Here is an 11501-nt window from a genome sequence, read left to right on the forward strand (position 1 = left end):
ATGCCCAGATAAAGTAAAAGCCAGCTAAGGAGAAGATATTCAGAGAAGTCAAGAGAAACATGGTAAGTCTGGAGCTGAAAAGATCACCTTTGGTGGGGAAATCTGTTAAGAGGACAATTATTAGTTGTGTGCTCCACAAATCTACCCTTCAAGGAAGTGTGGGTAAAAAAAGCCGTTTTTTTAAAAAATACATGAAGAAGTTCTGTTTGCAGGTTCCAAAAAAAAAAAGAATAAAAAAATAAGAACAAGAACAAGAAAAAGGGTACTTTTGCTATCTTTTATTGATTTTTCTTCCTTTGTTTTTCTTTATATATTTTTTTTTTACCAAAAAGTTTCCTGTTAGAACGATACGACTCCACAGCTAAGATTTCATTTATCCTGTAAAGTGCACAACTAAATTAAAGATAGTACTCAACAGCTAAAGGTTGGCTCACTGTAAATGAGTTAAAGAACTTTCTAAATTAGGGCTTTGTAACATTTTGTGTGTTTGAAAGCAATGCTTTATGAGTAGCTGTCACGAGAACACCTTGTGAAAATGTTCTTCTCTAACACATTTGGCAGTACATTGTGTCTTGTAAAAATGAGATCTGCCTTTCCTGCTTTACTCATCTCTTTTTCTTCAGTGTCAAACTGACATTTGAAAGCACAGTAAAGTCAGACTGTACCGCAGTGTGTTACTTAACAAATTTCTCCCCATGAAGAGCAAAATTGCAAGCTAGAGACACAAAGAGAAAATAAATAATAAAAAAAAACCCCAACTATATAAAACTATATAACTGTCAGAGTTATAACCACAACTGTTGGCTAAATGTTTTCATTAAATTCAACATGTTTGAGAACACCAACATTTTCTTCTTTTCAAACAGTTTTTGCAAACCATAAACTGTTTGAAAGCATCTGATTAATAATCCAGTAAATGTTTAATAAGCTGATATTGTGCCCTTTTTATGCTTTCCTTAAGTAAGGTGACCCTAAAGCCAAGAAAGCTCCTTTTGATCACAAATAAAAGGTTTTTTAAAAAAATCTCAATTTGTGTGTAGATTTATGCAACTTTCATCTGAGTTTTCTGCAGCTGTCTTATGTACTTCTTTAAATTACAGATAATAAAGTGTTGGCTGTATTCCTGAAAAATAACAACTTGTCCTTTTACTACAGCCCAATTTATAAGCCTCAAACCATAAACTACCACTTTATTAGCTGGCAGTACTCACTGCATGCCATCATTTTCATAGAGTGCGCACACCACAGGGAGGCGCCCATTCCCATAACCCGACAAATTAAGAAGGAATAGAGAACTTGTTCAGCTCAGGAGGCAGCTTTTTGTGCAGCCCTGGGCAGAGAGCCACATCACTTTTACTAACCAAAAAAAAAGTTAAGCTACCTGAAAAATGGTCTGGTTTTAACATGATATGGTAAACATGTTGACAAGTGATTGCTGGGTGATTGCTCCAGTTTGCAAGGAGGTGTTATATCCATAATAAACACTAACGGACATGAGTTGTGGCATAAGGACTTGTACGTGAGGGCAGTCACATATTGTGTTGTCAAAAATAAATCAACAGCCAGCAGGAGAAGTATCCGACAGTTCCCCAGACCAGTGAGCGAAGGTGATCCTGCAGGAAAAGATGTCCTGTTGAGATATTCGATAGGATTACTAGCGCTTGACGGAGACTGATGGTGGTGCCATTTTTGGGAGACGAGAAGCTGGGTGGTCATATTGTGCAATGGTCTGGCAAGCTGAACTTACTCTTTAACATAGTGCAGGGTGACATGCATGGATGCCCCCACGTATTCATTGGTTCTGATATAAGGCTACCATCACATGTGTGCCCCACATACCGGACGAATCGACAACATGCCCGAGGTGTAAGAAAATTTTCCAACTCTTACAAGTGTGTAGTAATTGCAGTGGGTTTGCCTGAAACTGGGTCTTCAAATGAAACTGAACTTAGGGCCTCATTCAACCTCAGGACAGGTGCCTGCCCAGCCACCTGACTTGAAACCCAGTCAGGCTCTGCTTTCTAAAATGTCCTTGGTAAGAATTTGAGTCTTGTGAACTTAGGTCACTGTTATGACTCACTACGGATTTATTTTAAAGGTTCCGGATAACAACTCTCAACTTGTGGTGATAACCTATGCCTTAGACTATCTAATTTTGGCATAACGCAAACTCCTTGTAAGTCAAATTATATACACATTGCTGTGTATAGAAATATAATAACTCAGACTCTCCTTCTTGGTACTTAATTTTTCTCTGGCTTGCAGTCTATTTAAACTGTTTCTATGTTAGACCATTCTTTTCAATATGAGGGATTTATGCATTTACTGCAATATCCTGCCTCTGTTAGGCATGGTGTGTTTACGGGCATTAAAATAAATAAAAATGTACAAAACTTAAAGTATTAACCTTAGGTTTAATACTTTTAGGTTTGAATATTACATCGAATGAATAAAATATTATTTTTAGTACAATCTTGGTTTAATTAAAATTATGTACTTCTACTCTGACAAATGAGATTGACCAGAATACATATTTTAATATGACTTTGTGCACAAATACTGCATTATAGTTAGGGTAAGGGCATGCACACTCATGCAAGCACTTGTTTGCAGCTTGTTTTTCAGTAGAACAGGCCAGGTAAAAAAAGTTCTGAGAGAATCTACCTTGGTTTTTATTTGTTTTTCCACCACAGAACATTAACAGGGGTGTGTAGACTTTTTAAATCAATTGAGCCTTAGAACTACTTGGAATACATGACTTGTTTTTTACTCGTAGCTAAAAGTCATTTTTTAAAAACGTGTTTCTGCCTGTAGTTTAAATACATCAAAGAGTTATCAGTAGGAAGGACCGATTTCTACATTCCAGGTATTCAATCTTAATGGTTTGATCTGTTAATATTGTTAGGCTTTTAAACTCACGGGTTAAACTCCTGACAGTCAAGTTGACCCTAAAATGATATAACACGGAAAACATCTGCCAGGGTTTTAGTGATTACATAAGAACATCGGTAAGTCAACACACTGCATTATTGCTCAACAGGACAAAACACAACCAACGACCCCTTGGAAGGGTGCAGGTGGGCGGGCAGAAACGGTTTTCACGCTTCCTGTTCAAAGGCACATTCATGAACAAGTGTGACACAGTGGAAGGAGAGAGCAACCGACGTTTTTGCAGATCTGCGGCGATAGATCTACGCTGTCACCTCATTCCTCACATGGAAAAGTAAAACACAAGGCAAAGAAAGATGAGTTCAGCATCTTCATGATAGAGGAAACCTGAGTAAAGCTGCTTTTTACTCAAAACCAAATGTCTGATGTGTTCAGTGATTTTTCTACTTGATAAATTAGGACAAATCGTTGTTTAAATTATTTATCAAGCAACTTCCTTCTAACTAAAGTTCTGACACACTGTAAGCTACGTTTTATATCACCAGTGATAGTGAGAAGATGAGGAAATGACCATAAAGTCTTGTTATTACTCCAAATAAGGAAATGTGTCATGTGTTATGAACTGAGCATGAGGACATACAGTCAGTTTTCAGTTTACATGTCTACAAAGCTATATATAGCTGTATTTCTTGGAGGTTTCCAGTAAATTGTCTTAAGCTGACAGACGCTCCTATCAAATAGTCCATAGCATGAACATCTCAGCAGGCTAAATACAGATAGAAATCTTGATATACTCTAACTGTACTGCCTTGTGAAGCTTATACTGCAGCTGCACCATGGATGCTTACAGCACTTAATCAAAACGTACAGGCAATTTGTGTGACATCAGGAAATGTGAGGCGCTAAAACGGGATCAGGCTGTCCTGGACTCCAAGTAGAACAGCGTGTTTTTTTCTTGCTTTCTGATTTTCTAAATGGAGGTCGAAATAAATCAACTCTCTTTATAAAATAGCTAGGCATATTCAGACATTTCATATGTTTCTTTTTCCCTAAGCTTTATATACACACATTCAAATTCATTTATTTGGCAACAAATGAAAGACTTTCCCTGTGAGTTTGATGTCACAGGCCTGTCTAAAGTAAGAATCCTAAAAGAGTGGTGTGCATTTATATTTAGCCACCCTGAGTCATCATTTGTGTTGTAAATTACAGATGCAATTATAACTGCAATTATAGCGGCAGGTCTTTTGGGTATGTTTCTATCAGCTTTGTACATCTACCCAATTCATTTGCTTGATTCCTCTCTGAATAGCTTCACCGTTCCTGCTGAAGAAGACTGTCCCCATAGGATGATGGTGCCACTACCATGTTCCACCATGTAGACAGAGTGTTCAGGTTGATGTGGGGTATGACAGATGATTAAACTTGTTCTCATTTGTCCGGAGCACCTTTGTTGTGTTCCCTAGATGGCTTGTGGCAAACAGAGAACTGGACCTCGTATGACTGCCACTCAACAATTGATTGTTCCTGCCACACTCCCGCAAAGTGCATGACTAATAGTTGTCCTATTGACAGATTTGTTTATTCATCACCAAGGGCCTCTAGGCTGCTTCTCTGATTAATGCTCTTCTTGCCCAGCCGTGTCTTTGCAGGTTTGCAGTTCTGCCACCCTCCACTTTTTGTATGATGGATTATAAACGGTGCTGGGTGAGATGTTTAAAGGTCTTTACCTACCTAAGCTGGCGTTAACATCTCCATAACTTTACCTCTCACCTGTCTGCTCTGTTCCTTGGTCTTTAAAATGCAGCACAGATTTTGTTCACTAATGTTTTCCAACAAAACTTAAGAGGCCTGCAATTGTTCATTTTGTTTGGGGGGTATCAAGATAGATGGGGCTGAATACAAAAGGCACACCACATTTTCCTAATTTTGTTAAGCTAAAAAAAAAATTTAAACCACATGCATGTTTTTCTTCCATTTCACTGTTACTTGGAAATTTTTGGGTGTATGTCAAACAATCCAAATTAAATAAAGTTTGGTTTTATGATGTGGGAAAATGTTAAACAGCTATTAACTGATTTGCAAACTTTTGTGAAGCACAGTTTTAAACTCAAATGCTGGGTGTCATCTTCAGGCATTAAATAATTTGAAGAATTGTGTAATTTTCTAAATGAATTATTGTTTTATAAAAAAAATGCTAGAGTATTGCTGTCATAGAAACTAAACCCGTCATAAATCTTAGAATATCTTCTGTTGCATAGTCTGAGAAAACAGAATGAAAGCAAACCTATAAAAAACCCCGCGGCTATATTAGCTTTAAGTTGAGATGAAAAATTTATTTCCTGCCCCCTTTAATTTGTTTTCAACATTTTCTCAGTTATCTATTTCGGATTCTTGGAAGACAGCCATAACAAGCTCTCTTTTGTGGGGGCAAAAGTTCAGGGATAAAAGGAATCGCTTGGGAGATTACTCCCATCTACGTAACATGGACGCCTGGAACACAAACAAAGAGCATTATGCTGCTCAGCTTTATTTCAGTCAGAGCGCGCTGCTCCTCAGACACTCTGTCCACCTCTTTTAGCTTTCATATCACCCAAAAAATGAGGAGTTAAGACTCAATTTGTTTTCTTAGCACAGATCCTCCCACTGCCATGAGGTCTCCTTGTAGCTGTTTAAATAAAACATCTTTTTTTTTCATACATCCACTAGGGCAGTGTTTTTCAATCAGATTAGTACAGCACATTCTGTTCTGTTTCACTTCCTGATGACTGTGCACAGCCTCTATCCCTGAATGAACTTAACTTACCCGCGTGCTTCTGGTTACAGCAAGGCACTCATTCAGACACACGTACGCTTGCAAACCGCCTGTTAGATTTCAGGACCTTGTACAATAATTGGGAAATGTGTCAAGCAATTATAATTTCATTAAAGTGACAGTGCTTATTTATGAAGATTTGCAAACATATACGCAGAAAAATAGGGTCCAAGAAGCCACAGACAAGGTTTATAGTTGTATGTTGTGTGTAAATAAAAAAGGACGCTGATTTAATCGGTCATAATTTACTTTGCCTGTGTCCTTCCATGCTTGTGGTCGTCGCTAGATCAGAAACAAGATCCCCTCAGTGCTCCAGGAAGGAAAAACAACATCTCAAGCCATGTGTTTCTTTTGAAATCTAACCATGCGTGACAGTTTGACTCAGGTCACAAAAGTTTATTTGACCTCCTCTTAAACAGTAAGACCAAGGGAGGTGCCAACAAAGCTACTGGGGCAGAGCAGGTCAAGAGTTAGGGCAGAACTCATTTGCCTCAGCAGTTCACTGTCTTCAGAATTTCGCTTCTAATTAAGCGAGCATCTATTTTTAATAGCTGCAAAGAGGTGATGATGAGTGGAGAGGTTGTGGTTGTTTTTTTCTAGATCACAGGGCCATGACAGTTCTGTCTCTGTGCTATTTTTTTCTCTCCTTTTTTTTTCTTTTTAAATAAAATGTTCTAGAACAAGTGAGTGTGAAAGCTGCTTTCTTCTGTTAACCATATGGTCAGAGGATTACTCAGCTAGTTGACAACATCCCTGTGGGTTTGCAGAATCAGGTTGACATGCGTTATGTCACCTTTGTAATTAACAGGATCATAATGTTCTTCCCTGTTGTCAGCCGGCCGCGTCGTCAACAGTGACACCTGGCTTCAAGATTCAACAACCGGAAACATGTTCTAAACTGTTCGAAGTTCCCATTTCGTATCTTTAATGAGAATTTATGATTCACTACTTGACAAAGACATGCTCACAAAAATGAGTCTAACCATGCTTTATTACATTTTGTGAGGAATTTTATTGTAAAGAAAAAAAAATAAAAATAAAAAAAAGTTAGTAATGACACACAAACACCAGAATCATTAAAAACACAAAAGCATCACAGCATTGCCAAAAGAAGTTTTAAAAATATTTTACGCAGCTTTATTTAAAATATGTGTTTAGTACAACTTATCAAAAACATTATGAGCATTAAATGTTACAAAATCAAAATAGTTTTTATTGAAATAATAAAGCTAGAGTCTCAGTGAAAACAGTGGTTCCTCACATTGATTATAAAAGCAGAAAACTCTTGGAAATTAGATATACTTCTTTATTTTATTACATTTACAAAATTGCATTACAGCTGTTGTAAGAAGCTTAGGCCAAATAAATCCACTTTTACTATTTCTTTCAAACACAACTATTTAAATGAATGCATATTTGTCTATGCATACAGTGACAAGATAAAACCAAAGGCTAAAGTATCACAATTGACCTACATGAGATCTACATAATACAATTCAACAATTGCACAACTCATTTCTCACACCACACATTCTACAAATGTTAAAATTATTCATCAGCACATTTAAGACCGCAGTATTAGGACTAGTGCTGAACAACAAGATGAAACAATAAAAAGAGCGCGATGACACATTTATTCAGTGACTTTTGGGGGAGCAGGGGGAAATCTGCACTATTAGTTTTTACTTGAGTAACATAGTTAAGTATTGGTACTCTTACTTGAGTAAAATTTCTGAGTACTCTACCCAGTAACTTCACTGAATGACAAAACAAACATGATTTAACCAAAGATACACCAGACTCAGAAACACACCTACAGGATTTGTTGAAGTGAGACTTCTCATTTTTACACCAGCTTTGTTGTTCAAAAGCCATCTGCTGTTGTGCCGTTTGAAGGTCAAGATGACCCAGCAAACACTAGATTTGTCTCTGGAAGTTCTTTACTTTATCCTGTCATTACCTGCTATAAGTGTTAGTATCATAAGTTTTATAATGACAAAAACATATTTTGAAAAGGTATTTCTCATGCGTTTATCTTTTTGTAACTATGTTGTGTATTTGTAGTAATGTTTCTTCATTTGGGTACATTATCCACCTCTGGCAACAAGTAAAAAACATTTATGGTGAAAATAATTACGAGAAAATGAGACACAGCTTGCTATGCAGTAGAAACATTTGTACTTATATTTTAAAGCAAAACCATCACATTTAGTTTTTGCTTAAAACACATCAGACTTTCCTTAGAACCTCGTCACTTCTTTGAAATGTCATTTATTACAGAAATGTACACAGAGATCACAAATGACAATTTTTTCTTCTGATTGGAGATCAAATACTGAAAGGTCAGTATTTGATCTCCAAATCAAATACTGATTTGGAGTATTTGATCTCCAAATCAAATACTCCAAATTTCGTAGAATTTGGAGTTTCGTAGAAACTCCAAAGAATTTTTCAGTTCTGTAGCTAAACAGCATTGGTGGACTTTATTTGAGCTAAATAAAACTCTGATGAATAAGTATCAATGAACATGTAGTGCTTTAATTGTTTTATGAAAGAACATACAGCACATATTTTCTCTTTCGTACGACATACTCTTTAGGAAAGAAAAATTGGAATATGAGGTTCAGAAACCCATAATCTATGTCAAACCCAGAAAAACCTAACCAGTGTACTGGTGTACGTACGAAAATGCTGCTAATAAAAACGGGGAAAACCTTGAGACTATCAGTACGACTCAAAACTGTTAAATACAAAACAACTTTATAAGAACATAATGATTCAGTATCTTATCACTGAAATAATGGATTTTGATATCTTGACCCTGTCTCTTCCATTTAAGCTGAAAGAAAATAATCTCCATCTAGGAAAAAAAGCAGGCCCATGATACAAAGGGCCTGTATCATATATATTTTAGCTCTTTCTATGGTTCAACACAGCTAAATCAAATGATGGTTCGACAGCAGGCCTCTGCAAAACTTTGAGAAAAAGTTACACCATTTGAATCAGCCGTGTTTTAGAACGGACACATCTAATGCCTCGTTACCACTGAGCATGACGACACTGGTCAAATTGGTTTAATATGCTACTTTATGGTTCAATTCATGAGAGCATTTCCCCCCACCAGTTTCAAATGCGATTTTGTCCATTTCCATGATAAAACCAGTCGATACAACCAATCTGTACCCCACCATCCCTGGTCCTCCTTCAGTTGTAGGTTCATAGAATAATGGTATGGTACAGTTAGGGTGGAGCTACTGGGGAAGCACAACACAATTATTAGATTGGGGACAGATAAAAACATCACTGTTTGACAAGAACAAGTGCTTCAAGTTTGTTGTCACACTGGTATGACTCAACACTGGGCGTTTGGATTTAACCGCGCCTGCACTGAGGGTCCAACTGGTTGAGTACCTAGCCTCCGCGAATTCCTTGTCTTAGTATATTTGCGGTTTTTCCAAAGTGCTTAGTATTTATTTTGCGTGAGGTGAAATTTATGTCAAGCTTGGTCTTCTCGGGACTGAATTAAAAAAAACTAAGCAGATCCAAATGTTTGCCTTCAACAAAAACGGGGCAGGTTGAACCTCTCTCTTTCATTTTTGTGGTTTGCTTTTGGTTTTGATGCTCTCTGCGCACGAGCATGTACCAAAACCAGCTGCATGGAGATGTTAGGATGTTCCACATAATTACGGGAGGCCGACAACAAGTGGATTGGTTTCATTCGTTAAAAATCGAATTTAGGATATTTTATATCGATTTTGAATCACGGTAAATGAAAACTGAGCTTCTTATGCAAACAGGCACACCCCTAGTGGAAGTTCTCTCCTGAATTCACTGGACCATAAAGTAGCACACTGAACCACACCAACAAGCGCTGTGTCACTCAGTGGAAACGAATGTAAAACTGGCAAGGACACTTGAAGATTCGAGATGAACACCCCTGGCCTAATTGGTGCATTTCAAGAGAACAGGAGTAATTTTATCCATTACAATTGTTTACACTTCAAATACTTCATGTTATTCCTTCATGTTTGTTATTGCTTCAAACAAACAAACAAACAGAAAAAGAGCCCTTTGACTCAGAATGAAAAGAAAAATGTGTCTGAATCAGTAACATGGAAAGTACCTTAACCTACAGTCATGTTGAAGATGTCTAACTTTTTCCCATCTAAGTGTCAAATAAACCTTTGCATAAACCACCAGTTTTTTTTGTTTTTGTTTTAGGTCATGCTTATAACACCAAGTATGCATGCATACTCACAAACATTTTGATTATGTTTAATAACCTACGTTCCCACTAAGAGAGTGCTTTAATTGTCAGTATTTACAGGTGATTCAATGTACTATAAACATCTCAGTTTAGAATATAAATAAACTACCAGGAAACTGCAGGAACATTTATGTGTCAAGGGAGATTCCTTAATGTTTGTCTTTTGGTTTTTTACTAAGCAACTGTTACACATAATGTCACTACTTGATTTAAAGACATAATTTTAGTCTTAATATTTTAGTATTAATATATATATAAATATATGAAATTGGATTTCCATTTCATATGTATGAAATGGAAATCCAATAAATAACCCCATTCGCCCCACTTTTTTGGCAAAGTGTTTTCTGTTATTAACACTTAGGACACCATGCCAGTGCAAGTTAATATTTCAGATAAGTCAAAGTCCTTTGAATAATCACAAATCAGCTACAAACAGCAACGTTAACTGTCACTTCCAGTTTAGAAATGGTCTTAATAATCTTTACAACTCCATAAGCCACAAATTAATGCAACTGACTTTGAAACTGTCTTGGTAAAAACTTTCTTTTACATGGAAAATAATGAATTGTTTAACTTTAAGTTAATTTGATTGTATCACTTATTGCTTTTAGCAGTTTTGAAACTACAGACTCTGAACATTAAACTTGTTTTTGTCATTATAGCTAACTATCATGAACAGTGCCTGGGTAATACTGATACATGATATGTCTTTTTTATTTGTATTTTTTATGCCAAGTTTCATTAAAACTCAAAACCACGATGCTAAACATAATTTATTTTTACAGCATCACTTGGATAATGTCTAATAACTTAATTTGACTCTGTGTGTTGTGTTTGATTATATATTTATGGGCGCTTTGTTCATGCTGTGAATTATTCACCACTACAGTTATAAAATTTTATGAACATTTACATACAGCCAAATCCAATAAATTTTGATTAAGCTAATTTTTCCGGATTACAGGTACTTTTTGAAAATTTAAAACATATAAGCACATACTTGTCATTAAGGCTACATTTCTCTATAACCATTTCTGTTTTTTGTTTTTATTGGTCTGGTGTAATATTCTGATCTTAAATGTCATGTTTTCTTTAACCATAATTGGAAAATCATCATAATTAACTGAAATAAAAGTTGTTGTTTTTTTTACACATCCATCTGTGTGTAATTAATCTGTAATGCAACTTTTCAATAACATTAAATTTTTTTTAATTAGTCTGTACTTGCAACTTGGCTCCTTGAGAATGACTTGAAATTTTAAAGTTGTATAACATTATCTCTTTTGTTGTTCCTATAAAAGTAATTTCACAACAGTGGCATGATTTTCTTAAGAGATTAAAGGTTGACTTGCAAAACAAGGTAATAAAATATTAAACATTAAACTTCTCAACATTATGAAAGGGAAGCCATCGAAACAAGGCTTAAATATGTTTATACTGTTGTCTAATCATAAGGTAAATAAGTTAAAAGCATTACGAAACTTCACATAAAATAAAAGTACATCCAGATTCATAACTGGGTTCACA

The sequence above is a fragment of the Poecilia reticulata genome, linkage group LG5, assembly GCF_000633615.1.
Source record: "Poecilia reticulata strain Guanapo linkage group LG5, Guppy_female_1.0+MT, whole genome shotgun sequence".
NCBI lineage: Eukaryota > Metazoa > Chordata > Actinopteri > Cyprinodontiformes > Poeciliidae > Poecilia > Poecilia reticulata.